The following is a 14786-nucleotide window of genomic DNA, read 5'->3' on the forward strand; positions in this document are numbered from 1 at the left end:
GGAGTAAGTATCTTAATTTCATGGCTGCAATCTCCATCTGCAGTGATTTTGGAGCCCAGAAAATAAAGTCTAACACTGTTTCCACTGTTTCCCCATCTATTTGCCATGAAGTGATGGGACCAGATGCCATGATCTTCATTTTCGGAATGTTGAGCTTTAAGCCAACTTTTTCACTCTCCTCTTTCACTTTCATGAAGAGGAAAGTTCCTCTTCACTTTCTGCCATAAGGGTGGTGTCATCTGCATATCTTAGCTTATTGATATTTCTCCCGGCAATCTTGATTCCAGCTTGTGTTTCTTCCAGCCGAGCATTTCTCATGATGTACTCTGAATATAGGTTAAATAAACAGGGTGACAATATACAGCCTTGACAAACTCCTTTTCCTATTTGGAGCCAGTCTGCTGTTCCATGTCCAGTTCTAACTGTTGCTTCTAACCTGCATACAGGTTTCTCAAAAGGCAGGTCGGGTGGTCTGGTATTCCCATCTCTTTCAGAATTTGCCACAGTTTATTGTGATCCACACAGTCAAAGGCTTTGGCATAGTCAATAAAGCAGAAATAGATGTTTTTCTGGAACTCTTTTGCTTTTTCGATGATCCAGTGGATGTTGGCAATTTGATATCTGGTTTCTCTGCCTTTTCTAAAACCAGCTTGAACATCTGGAAGTTCATGGTTCACGTATTGCTGAAGCCTGACTTGGAGAATTTTGAGCATTACTTTACTAGCGTATGAGATGAGTGCAATTGTGTGGTACTTTGAGCATTCTTTGTCATTGCCTTTCTTTGGGATTGGAATGAAAACTGACCTTTTCCAGTCCTGTGGCCACTGCTGAGTTTTCCAAATTTGCTGGCATATTGAGTGCAGCACTTACACAGCATCATCTTTCAGGATTTGGAAGAGCTCAACTGGAATTCCATCACCTCCACTAGCTTTGTTCATAGTGATGCTTTCTAAGGCCCACTTGACTTCACATTCCAGGATGTCTGGCTCTAGGTGAGTCATCACACCATCGTGATTATCTTGGTCGTGAAGATCTTTTTTGTACAATTCTGTGTATTCTTGCCACCTCTTCTTAATATCTTCTGCTTCTGTTAGGTCCATACCGTTTCTCTCCTTTATTGAGCCCATCTTTGCATGAAATATTCCCTTGGTGTCTCTAATTTTCTTGAAGAGATCTCTAGTCTTTCCCATTCTGTTGTTTTCCACTATTTTCTTTGCATTGATCTCTGAGGAAGGCTTTCTTATCTCTTCTTGTGGTTCTTTGGAACTCTGCATTCAGATGCATATACCTTTCCTTTTCTCCTTTGCTTTTCGCTTCTCTTCTTTTCACAGCTATTTGTAAGGCCTCCCCAGATAGCCATTTTGCTTTTTTGCATTTTCTTTCCAAGGGGATGGTCTTGAGCCCTGTCTCCTGTAAAATGTCATGAACCTTCTTCCATAGTTTATCAGGCACTCTATCTATCAGATCTAGCCCCTTAAATCTATTTTTCACTTCTACTGTATAATCATAAGGAATTTGATTTAGGTCATATCTGAATGGTATAGTGGTTTTCCCTACTTTCTTCAATTTAAGTCTGAATTTGGCAATAAGGAGTTCATGATCTGAGCCACAGTCAGCTCCTGGTCTTGTTTTTGCTGACTGTATAGAGCCTCTCCATCTTTGGCTGCAAAGAATATAATCAATCTGATTTCGGTGTTGACCATCTAGTGATGTCCATGTGTAGAGTCTTCTCTTGTGTTGTTGGAAGAGGGTGTTTGCTATGACCAGTGCGTTCTTTTGGCAAAACTCTATTAGTCTTTGCCCTGCTTCATTCCGTATTCCAAGGCCAAATTTGCCATATATGTGTGTGACACGTATATGGTTCTCTCTCTCTCTCTCTCTCTCTCTCTAGAGAGAGAATCCCATCCCTCTAAAATCATCCTGAATAGAAATTATTGATAAAGGCATATTGATATAGATACAGCACGTGGTAGCTGGAATGTTCAGTAGTGATTATTGCATTCATAACTCTCTTTTGACCAGTGGAAAATGAGGCCCATGGAGGTAGTGATTTGTTGAAGGTGACAGTTACTGTAAATTGAGTGTTCATACAGACACAATGCTGTTGAAACTGCTTCTCTAGTTCATAGCTTATTTCTAGAGAGGTTTTCAAGCTAAGTTAAATTTGCTGCCTCTGAAGAAAGAATCACATACTTATCAAATCAATAAGAGCTGTTACAATTTTGATTCAACAAACTCTGCTAACTAACTTTCTACCAGTATGAGCTCATGGCTTCTATCATTCTGTATATGACCTAACCACCCTCCCTGGTTATGCTTATTTGTGGGGATACCAATTGCAGAGTAGAAAGAAAGAACTGTGAGAAAAGAATTGACCTAAGTTACAATCTCATTACACACGGCTACTGAAGGAGGCCATGCAATGGGAGTCAGAGATGGTAAATTAAGCCTAAAATTGTTGGGATGATACCTTAATGAGAGGCTGACAAATAATGAAGAGAGGAAATTGGACTGGACAATATAAAGAAAGTGTTAAACCTAAAGTTGAGGTTAAGTGGTCAGGGAGAGGGTTAACTAGCAAGAGAGAAGAAAACCTTAAGAATTGAAAATGTATGCTGTGTAATAAATTACATCAGAGTTGCATTTATTGCAGTGGAAACTATCTTTAACAGTAGTTTTTTCAGAGGAAGGGATAATTTAGAAGGTTGGAATCAACATAAATACACTACTAGGTATAAAGTAGATAATCCACAAGATCTTACTCTATAGTATAGGGAAGTCAATACTCTGCAATAACCTATATGGGATAATAATCTGAAAAAGAATAGATACATGGATTTGTATTACAAATCACTTTTCTGTACAACTGAAACTAAGACAAAATGTTAATCAACTCTAACCCAATATAAAATAGAAATTAAAAGTAAAATTTTGCCAATACAGATCACTGTGAAGGTAAGGTGTGGGCAATGCTGGCTTTCGGTGGGGAAGAATGGAATAGTAGCCTTATGATGAGAATCAAGTATCTTGTCCTAAATATGGAACAGGAAATGTCCTAAGTGTACGAGTTCATCACAAAAGATAGACATTGTTTCCTTTGCAGCTAAATGTGCCATTTCAACCATGGCCCTTGGGGCAGGACCAGAGAATTACATAAGAAAAGTACTCTGGGATTTATTAGCCAAATTACTTCTTGGCAAGGTTCAACCAGAGAATTGCATCATTAGGGTTGTTTCAGGCATTTGAACTGATTTGGGAATGGTGTGTCCAACATAGATCACTGTGAAGAGACCTCTGCTCAACTCGGACAATGAATGAATGCAGGGTCCTGAAAAACCAGTCCTAAGGGCAAAGAATTCCAAACATGATATGATGATGGGATGTGTGGTGAGATCTGAAACCCTGGATGACCTGCCTCTGAAGTGGATAAAGATGGATCTTGAAGATGCCACTCATGGCCTGGTGCTGTGAATTTTTGCCATCTCTTTTCAGGGCTCGTTCCTGAGGAAGTTATGAAGCTTTATATGATTGTGTAACCTTATGTAAAACAGATAGCGAGTTGAAGGCTGCTGTACAGCACAGGGAGTTCAATGTGGTACCCTGCGGTGACCTAGAGGGGTGCGGTGCCAGAGTGGAGGGTTGGGGCTGGGGGGATACATGCACACACATAGGTGATTTGTTTAATGCACAGCAGAACTAACACAACATTGTAAAACAACTGTACCCCAACTTAAAAAAAAAGTCCAGATTGAATACTCACCTCTCTCACATCTTAATCATTATGTTAAAACAAAAATAAACAGAAGCAAATACAAAAAACCCTGGTTTCCTTATCATATGTAAAGGCATTAATACAGTGTCATTAGATAAAAAGTTAAAGGAACAAAGTAAAGTATATCTTTTTTTCCTTAAACATACAGTGGGTAGATGGTAAAGAATCCATCTGCAATGAAGGAGACTAGGGTTCAATCCCTGGTTAGAAAGATCTCCTGAAGAAGGAAATCCAGTATCCTTGCCTGGAGAATTACATGGACAGAAGAACCTCGTGGGCTATAGTCCATGGGCTCAGCAAAAGTCACACACTACTGAGTGACTAAGCACTTCAGCACCTTATATGTAAATCATGGCCAGAGAATCCAATTTTACATAACACAAATAAGCTTATTTTTAATAGGCATGGCTATATTTAATAGGTTTTTAACAAAGTACATTGAATGTGGAAGGGGTTTGGACAATAATTAAGAGGTACTGATATATAAAATATACTGAGAAAAAAATCCATTATTTGAAGTTATAAAAGAAAATAGGTGGGTCATGGAGAAAGCAAGGGAATTTCCAAAAAAACATCTGCTTCTGCTTCACTGGCGGTGCTATAGTCTTTGTGTGGATTACAAAAATCTGTGGAAAAATCTTAGAAATGATGGTGTTTTGCCAAAAGTTTTTTGTTTTTTGTTTTTTTGCCAAAAGTTTTCATTTCCTTCTCAGGTTCAAAGGATTTGTTAACAAAGTAACCCACTCGTTATATACAAATACATAATGCAGATATTTAATAGACAATTATCTAGCTTACTTTCAAGATACTAACATTAATAGAGCAGGGGATACATCACCAAACTGGGTTTTGACCAACATCCAGACTTAAACAGCGCTGGGAGGTTCCATGTCACGGACATCTGGAGTCCCAACTGGGAAAAGGTCCCAGGCAGTACCTCCACTCTGCTCTGTGGGTGAGACTTCAAAGACTGTCCTGATTTCGACTTATAATCCCAGGACAGACTCAAACGGATACATTCATCAATCTGGGACCAAATTGCAAGCCTGGTTTCAAGATAATGCTGTTGGCTTTGCCATGGAAAATTGGAACATGGCAAAGCCTGGGGCTTGGTTGGCCAGGACCCCTCCAGGGGCTTGGTTGGCCAGGCCCCCTCCAGGGGCTCAACTATCTCAGGATTCCTCCCCCATCTTATCTATGGGGCTGCAAGTCTTGCACTCACAGCGGTCACTGCCAGTCAGGGCAGTGCCCAGGTAGGTTAGAAGCAAGGTCACAGGCCTGCTCTGCTTTGTCTCTGAAGCCTAAACAAGACTATTTATTTACTTTCTTTAACAGATGGGAGTACCAGTATTCATGTACTGTCTCCTGAGAAAATTGCATATGAGTCAAGAAGCAACAGTTAGAACTGGACATAGAACAAATGACTGGTTCAAAATTGGGAAAGGGGTATGACAAGGCTGTATATTGTCATCCTGTTTATTTAACTTATATGCAGAATACACCATAAGAAATGCTGGGCTGGATAAATCACAAGCTGGAATCAAATTTGCCAGGAGAAATATCAACAACCTTAGATGTGCAGATGATACCACTTTGATGGCAGAAAGTGAAGAGGAACTAAAGAGCTTCTTGATGAAGGTGAAAGAGGAGGGTGAAAAAGCTGGCTTACAACTCAACATTCAAAACACTAAGATCATGGTTCACTCACTAAGTCATGTCTAACTCTTTGCAGCCCCATAGACTGCAGCACACCAGGCTTCCCTGTCTTTCATCATCTCCCAGAGTTTTCTCAAACTCATGTCTATTGAGTCAGAAATGCCATCCAGCCATCTCATTCTCTGTTGTACCCTTTTCCTCCTGCCATCAGTCATTCCCAAATTCAAGGTCTTTCCCAAACATTTGGCTCTTTGGATCAGGTAACCAACATATTGGAGCTTCAGCTTTAGCATCAATCTTTCCAATGAATATTCAGGGTTGATTTCTTTTAATATTGACTGGTTTGATCTCCTTGCTGTTAAAGGAACTCTCAAGAGTCTTCTCCAATACCACAGTTCGAAAACATCAATTCTTTGGACTCAGCCTTCTTTATGGTACAATTCTTACCTCTGTACATGACGACTGGAAAAGCCATATTTTGATGACTACTACTAAAATTCTGTTTAGAATAAAAGTTCCAGTACATGCCACAGATACACAGGGAGCCAATATCAATCATTGCAAATATAAACAATTCTAAACATTACCTTGTGTTTGTTTCTTATCTTCCTGTATACCAATACTTAAAATGAAAACTTTCTCTTTCATTTAAAAGATAGCAATTGGCCTTTTTCTTTTTTTTTTTTTTTAAATATTAACTGAGGTAATGGCTCACTGGTAAAGAATCAGCCTAATAATGCAAATGATGCAGGTTTAACCCCTTGGTAGGGAAGATCCCCTGGAGAAGGAAATGGTAACCCACGCCAGTATTCTTGCCTGGGAAATCCCATGGACAGAGGAGCCTGGTGGGCTACAATAGAGTCAGACACAACTTTGTGACTAAAAACAATGACAGCAAAAGGCAAATGCTAGGAACACCTCAAGAGGTGGAGTTGTCTTTTCCAGTGACCTTTAAAGAAGACCCAGATTCTTCATCCCCCAACTTCTAATCATGAGTTTCTGTACATCTGTGAATAGCACCATATCTGGTCTCTGCAATATTGGCAAGATAGAACATCCACAGGATGATAACCAGTCTCTGAAGTGTAATAGCAATCTAGTACACATGATTCTATGATTACTTAGTGATATTATTGGGGCTGAAGTATAAGGAATAGACTATTCATGAAATTCTGTCAATCCCTGTGATCCCTGTGTCTGTTATTCAACTGAGTCTGGAGGTACAAAACAGAGACATATTTCTTTTACACTGAGTACACATGTGTGCTAAGTCACTTCAGTTGTGCCTGACTCTTAATGACCCCATGAACTAAAGCCCACCAGGCTTGACTGTCGATGGGATTCTCCAGGCAAGAATACTAGAGTGGGTTGCCATGCCCTCCTCCAGGGAATCTTCCCCATTAAGGGATCAAGCCCACATCTCATTTCCCCTGCATTGGCAGGTAGGTTCTTTACCATGTGGAAGGCACAGTAAATATACTAGAATAAAGTGAAATAAAGGGAGGGGTTCTTTCTAGTGTATTTGGTAAATTTACAAGGACTCCTTTGCTTAATAATACAAGGGATCCTCATTCATTTATTCAGTAAGTGTTTTTGAATGGCATTCTGAAGCTCAGAAATATAAATATCAAAATAGATAATGGGTGAACAAGAAAGGAAAGGAACTTGCATCTATCGAGGTTTTAATTACAACACATGGTTTTATGTTTATTCTTATTTATTTATGAATTTATTTTGTATATGAAAGTATTTATTCACTGCCTCTACAATTTTACATGCTATGATGATGACACAGTTATAGAATAATACAAGTACATAAAAAGGGTTAAAAAAAAAAAACTATTTGACTCACTAATATTCTCTTATTGCTGAGCACCTTTATTAAACCTATTGTTTAAAAAATGTACTGGAATCATAGGATGGTAAGTTGAATTGATCTAGGTGGAGGGATAGCTTGGTGAATGCTATCTCACAGGAGGCTTACCCAGGGAAAGAGGTTTAAAAAAGATCCTCTCTGCAAAACAGCATATTGCTCCCCTTTCTTAGTCTGGAGACAAATTAAGATCACCAATGACTACTTTCAACACTCAATTTATGCACAAAGGTAACTAATGGGTAATATCCAGAAGACTGTAATGATGAGACTACAAGAATCTATCAGTACCTGAACTTCAGCTCTCAGAATCTTTACATATGTAGTTTTGGTTGAAAACACTGTATCACTCAGAACACAATTTAGTACTGATTACTTTTTTAATGGCAACTTTCACATCCTTATTCCTTAAGCTGTAGATGAGTGGGTTTAACATGGAGATGACAACTGTGTAGAAGGCAGAGGTTATTTTGTCTGTGTCCATGGAGTAACTTGAGCTGGGTCTGAAATGCATGAACAGGAGCGTGCCATGAAATATAGCCACAGCAGTTAAATGGGAGGCACATGTAGAGAAAGCTTTGCGTCTCCCCTCAGCTGAATTCATCCTAAGGATGGTTGCTATGATGTAGCTGTAGGAGAGGAGGACAGTGATAATGCTGGTCCCCACAACACAATTACTGGATATGAACAGCATTATCTCATTGATGGATGTATCTGAGGAGGAGAGGGCTAGCAAGGCCGGGAAGTCACAGAAAAAGTGATTGATGACATTAGAACTGCAAAATGATAGTCGAAATGTACAACAGGTGTGGATTGCTGAATCTACCAAACCTTCCACGTAGACAACAGATATTAGCTGGGTACAGAGTCTTCTGGACATGGAAACTCTATAAAGAAGTGGATTGCAAGTGGCTACATAATGGTCATAAGCCATGACAGCCAACAATGAGACTTTCTACATCTGCAAAGGTCCCCCAGAAATACATCTGCATAGCACACAAGTCAAATGGAATCCTTTTATGCTCAGATAGGAAATCAGCCAGCATCTTGGGAGAGACAGCAGAGGAGTAGCAGACATCACAGGAGGAAAGATTGCTCAGGAAATGATACATGGGTGTGTGCAGTCTTGGGTCCACCTTGATCAGCAGGGTCATCCCGACACTGGCGACCACAGTTACCCCATAAACCAGCAGGAAGAGCACGAAGAGCCCCTGCTGCACTGCTTTCTGTCTGAAAGTCCCAGGAATGTGAAGTTAGCAGCCACACTGCGGTTCTCAGCAGTCATCACTCAGATCTGTTGGGAAATTCTTGGTTGTGAAAGAGGAAATGGAAATGGAGGGTAAATATGTCAATTTACTATCGTTATAGTTAACCCCCTGGTCCTTTTGTAGATGTAAGTAATCAAGAAAAGAGACAAACCTTCCTAGGACTGCATGAGGCCAACAGACTCTGAGAAATATTCTCCAATTTTGTTTAAATGAAAAAAAAATTGACAACAATACATTTGCAAAGCACTATATAGTTTTGCAGTGCCCTTTCATCGAACTAAATCAGACTGTTTTCAATCCAACTTGTGTAGTATTTATGACCATGTTTGTGGCTTTCTTGATGGCTGAGATGGTAAAGAATTAACCTGCAATGCAGGATACCTGGGTTTGATCCCTGGGTCAGGAAGATACCCTGGAAAAGGGAACGGCTATCCACTCCAGTATTCTTGCCTGGAGAATTCCATAAACAGAAGATCCTGGTGGGCTCTACAGTCCATGGGGTCGCAGAGTCAGGCACAACTGAGTGACTAACACTTTGCTACTTCTGTCTAACACTAACAAAATGATATACTCTGGGTGAAGCAAGGGTCTGATAATTGGGTGGTTCACATAACTTGTCTTTTGACAAGATTGCTGTGTTTTTTGGTTTGTTTTGTTTTTCAATGATGTAGAAATGTTGTTACACCCTATGTTAGAGAAGAGTAGTAAATAAGAAGCACAAGTGATGAATATATTGCTTTCTTATTCCCCCTGTGGAGAGGGCAGAACTATAGCCAGTTCTGAATATAAGAAGTCCTCACTTCCCCATTAACCTCTCAAGTCCCTCCAACCTCATCATAGGAGGGATAGATGGTTCATGTTTCAGGACCCGCTGGGACAGAGAGGGTGGTGATTTTTGGATAAGAGGGTGGAAGGGGCTCTATGAACTTAATGCTGAGATGCACATAGAGTAACATGCCAGTGCTGACCATTCTTCTGCTTGGAAGTTGCAGTTATACCAGGGAGATGATGAAGAGCATTTGAGATCCAGTTGCAGAGATGCTGGTAGCAAGGGTCATAGAGGCAAGGCAGAAGGCCTGGTTTGCTGCATGAGTCCTTTCTGCCCTAACCTACTCTCTTCCACACTTTGTATTCTGCCATAACGGTTTCATAAGACACATAACATAAATACTCTCATGGTCACACTTCTGTAACCTCAGAGACATTCACATCTGAGCTGTGGCCCCACTCCAATTCTCTAAACATTTTAACATTGTTTGATTGTTTTATTTGAGCCAGATTTCTCTTCAGTATCTCTGAGTTCTGCCTTTCTTTGGTTTAAGAATTACTTGTCTTTGGAAGGACAATGGAATTCTATGTCCCCCTGTTATATTTTACCCAAACCAATTATGTGATATATAATGTCATCAGTTAGTCAGTTGAGTCACTCAGTTGGGTCTGACTCTTTGTGACCTCATGGACTGCAGCACACCAGCCTTCCCTGTCCATCACCAACTCCCAGAGCTTGCTCAACTCATGTCCATTGAGTCAGAGATGACATCCAACCATCTCATCCTCTGTCATTCCCTTCTCCTCCACTTGTCCTCTTATGTTCTAGGAGAATTTAAAACACAGGAACTGAATGCAGATGAGGGATACAGAAGAGCATTGGAACAGTGGTCTAGTGATCACTGTGCAGATTTTCAACCCTAGAACTTAACTTGTATATCTGCTTAGAAAGACATAATTAAGAAAAAATACTTTCCTTTAAAACTTAAAGCATTTATAGAAATATAATATGTATGTTACACATAATGCATAGTATAACAGATAAATATTTAAAATATTAAAAAACATCTGACCATTTCCATAATGTATGTTTGCTCCTTTTATATTCCCTATTTATATGTATTTAAAATAAACAACTACAACTAACTACAATAAAAATGTGTGTACTATTTCATACGTTCCTTTGTTTATATAAAATACCTTCTTTCAAAAAAGCATTAAAACATAAGGAAATCTCAAATATAAATCAAAGAAACAGCAAAGATATCAGTGCCTGTCCCAGAACTCCTGGCTTGTTCGTTGCACGCAGTTCTGTCTGCAGGAGGATTCAGCATTGCCTCCTGCCTGACCCGGATTATATAATCATCCCTGTGTCTGGTCCCTGGGTGGTGAACCCCTAGTCTCTCAGGAATAAGTAACAGATATGATGTAATTTATCATCTGATAATTCATACAAGTAAGCTGATTGCACATGGAATATAGACTTTTAGAATAGTTTGCCTTTGGTCCCCCTCTACCTTAATGCCCAATATTATACTTATTCAGAAATAGTGAATGCCTCTGATCTGCAAGCATTCCTAATTTCCAGTTCACCAATCCTTATGTAGCCACTTTGTTATCATTCAATACATTAGAAAACAAATGCATGCCCATTCACCCTCACACACTTACACAGACACACAAACACAAACACTCTCCATTAAACACATTCATGAAACAAAGATTTTGTAAAAACATCAAAAATCTCAACATATTTACATTCCATAGGGACAACTAGCTGTTTTCTACACTATTTGGCTTTTAGTTTTTAAATAAAAATGATATTAGGATTATGTGTGTATACAGGGAAGCCTGATGTGCTTAAATTCATGGAATCACAAACAGTTGGACACAATGACTGACCAACAACAAGGCTTTTTATATTATATCATAATTACAGTCTGTTAGAAATAATTTTAATAATTATTTAATTGACATTAGTCACTTCCATTATATGGCAAGATTCATTAGTATAAAAGCAGATGGAGTTATGATGAAATAAAGCCCACATAGAGTGCAACAGCAACTTAGAAAACACTAATTTTCAGAAAATTTAAAAAAAAATTTAACACATATAAAGACTTAAGAAACACAAATTTGACAAATGAAGACTCTGAAAATTTTCCACAAATAAGGAATATTAAACAGAAGTTTAAGATATAAAATGAAACCTGTGGCATTTAGGAAATCATACATATTGCTAGGATTGGAAGATAGTATAAATACAAATGGGATCATACAACATTAGTCAAACCAATTTTGATTTTCATAAATCATTGTGTAACATTGGGAGGAAAATGTATACGAGCAAATTTTCGATGGAACCGTTTTTTATTTTCACATTTCATGAGAGCCTATTTCACATCTTTGTTCCATAGGCTGTAAATCAGAGGATTTAGCATGGGAATCACAAGGATATAAAACAAGGAGGTCATTTTGTCTTCATCTAGAGAGTAGGAAGCACTTGGCCTGAAATACCTGAAGAGCAGAGTTCCCTGAAAAATTGCCACAGCAGTTAGGTGGGAGGTGCAGGTAGAGAAAGCCTTGAACCTCCCCTCAGCAGAGTGGATCTTTATCACTGCTAGGATGATGTAACAGTAAGACACAAAAAGACCTGAGAGGGTGTTCAGTTCAGTGAAGCCAAAAATGATAACTCATTGACCTGTGTATCTGAGAAAGATAGCAAGAGGAGAGGAGGGACGTCACAGAAGAAATGGTTAATTTCGTTTGACCCACAGAAACATAAGTGGAAGGTTAATATTGTATTTATCGAAGCATCCATAATTCCCACCATATAAACCCCAGCCATCAGCAGGGAGCACACCTTGCCAGACATCTTGACTGTATAAAGCAAGGGGTTGCTAATAGCCATGTACCGATCGTAGACCATGACTGCCAACAGTAGACACTCAGAATCTGCAAAGGTACAGAAGATCAGGAATTGTAGAGCACAGCCATAGCAGGGGATGGATTTGTTCTTGATGAGGAAGCTTGCCAGCATCCTAGGTCCAATGGCTGTGGAATAGCAGAAGTCACTGAAGGAGAGATAGCTGAGGAAAAAGTACATGGGTGTTTGCAGCTGGGGCTCTGTTCTAACTAAAACAATCATCCAGAGATTTGCAACAAGAACAATGAGATAAACAACCAGAAACGTGGTAAATAGAGTCACTTTGATTATAGGGCTACTACTAATTCCCAAGAGAAGGAATTCTTTCAAGGAAGTGCAATTTTCCCCATCCATTCTTCTTTATTCTTCTTGTAAAAATGCTCCAGAAATGACTGAGACAATGACAGATCAATGTTTTCACTCTTTTTGAGACAAAATATTATCTGTAAATCAGATAAAATTAATTCCAGTACATTTTATTCTGAGAAAATAGCCCATACAAATTTCCCCACTATTTGATTTTAAAAGGTTAAGTGTAGGATAGGAGTTTTGAGAAAGTCTGACTCTAAATTTGGATGTCATCTATGATGTATGTGACTAGTTGGAACATTCACTGCTTTATCTCAGCAATCAGTTCTTTACTGAAAGCTCATTGCATGTCAAACATAATATGAAAGTAACACCTTAATTAAAGACAAGGTTGAAGTATTCAACCTTATATTTTACAGATACCTATCCAACTAAGAATACAAGTGATTGCACTTCTTGAGTACTTAAGAATCATAATGTGTTTATTTGTTTGTTTGCTTGTTCAATCGCTAAGACATGTCTGGCTCTTTCAACTCAATGTTGAAGCCTACCAGGCTCCTCTGTCCATGGGATTTACCAGGTAAGGACACTGGAGTGGGTTGCCATTTCCTTCTTCAGGGTGTCTTCCTGAATCAGGGATCAAACCCCCATCTCCTGAACTGCAGGTGGATTCCTTACCACTGACCCACCTGGGGAGCCTAGTTTGCTTATTATTATGTATTAAATAATGACAGAATGAACTTATCTCTGCAGAATGAACAATATGGTTACTGTCTCTGCTCTACTTTTTAATGTAGATATTGAGCATTAGATATATTTTAGTAAAATTGTCTCTAGAAATATTTTACTGCTTTGCCACATTATTATTACTTATGTGCAGGAGCAGTCTGGTGCCAAAAGACATGTCTCTTGACCAGATAAAGAAAAATTCTGGAAACAAGCAGAAACAAGAAACTTTAGCTAATGCATTTTCAACCCTTTAGATTTTAACCTGGCTTGTTCATTAAAAATAGATGGGACAAAAGTAACAAACATATATTTGATATAAGCTTCTATTTGTGTGTATGTTTATATGTATGTGCACGTGTGTGCTTGTATGTGCATGCACTCTGTTGATATATGAGAATTGGAGTATGAATGATGAACTGATTTTGCTTTAGACTTGAGTAAATATGGTATGTGGTTTTTATGGAATTGAATTTGCACAAATTATTAATAGTATTAGTATTGTAACAAGTCATTATGCACAGTGGCAAAGAATTTGCCTGCAATGCAGGAGACACGGCTTCAATCTGGAGCTCAGGAAGGTGCCCTGGAGAAGGAAATAGCAACCTACTCTAGTATTCTTGCTGGGAAAATCCCATGGACAGAGGAGACTATTGGGCTACGGTCCTTGCAGTCACAAAGAGTCAGACATGACTGAGTAATTGAGCACACACAACATGAACAATATGATACTTTTTACTGTTAAAATATTCAAAAAAAATCTTAAATCTTAGTTATACCTTTTCATACTGCTTAAAAAAATCAATATAGTTTTGGAAGTTTTGGCCACAGCAATCAGAGCAGAAAAAGAAATAAAAGGAATCCAAACTGGAAATGAAGAAGTAAAACTCTCACTATTTGCAGATGACATGATCCTCTACATAGAAAACCCTAAAGACTCCACTAGAAAATTACTAGAACTAATCAATGACTATAGTAAAGTTGCAGGATATAAAATCAACACACAGAAATCCCTTGCATTCCTATACACTAATAATGAGAAAACAGAAAGAGAAATTAAGGAAACAATTCCATTCACCATTGCAACGGAAAGAATAAAATACTTAGGAATACATCTACCTAAAGAAACTAAAGACCTAGATATAGAAAACTATAAAACACTGGTGAAAAAAATCAAAGAGGACACTAATAGATGGAGAAATATACCATGTTCATGGATTATAAGAATCAATATAGTGAAAATGAGTATACTACCCAAAGCAATTTATAGATTCAATGCAATCCCTATCAAGCTGCCAACAGTATTCTTCACAGAGCTAGAACAAATAATTTCACAATTTGTATGGAAATACAAAAAACCTCGAATAGCCAAAGCGATCTTGAGAAAGAAGAATGGAACTGGAGGAATCAACCTACCTGACTTCAGGCTTTACTACAAAGCCACAGTCATCAAGACAGTATGGTACTGGCACAAAGACAGAAATATAG

At 38.6% G+C, this 14786-nt stretch overlaps 2 pseudogenes; both read right to left on the reverse strand.

The window, feature by feature from the left end:
• Positions 1-7647: 7647 nt before the first annotated feature.
• Positions 7648-8586, reverse strand: LOC104998851 (annotated as a pseudogene).
• Positions 8587-11649: 3063 nt separating this feature from the next.
• LOC104998852 lies at positions 11650-12617 on the reverse strand (annotated as a pseudogene).
• Between the last annotated feature and the right edge of the window lie 2169 nt (positions 12618-14786).

Source organism: Bison bison, unplaced genomic scaffold (genome assembly GCF_000754665.1).
Source record: "Bison bison bison isolate TAMUID 2011002044 unplaced genomic scaffold, Bison_UMD1.0 scf7180017864338, whole genome shotgun sequence".
NCBI lineage: Eukaryota > Metazoa > Chordata > Mammalia > Artiodactyla > Bovidae > Bison > Bison bison.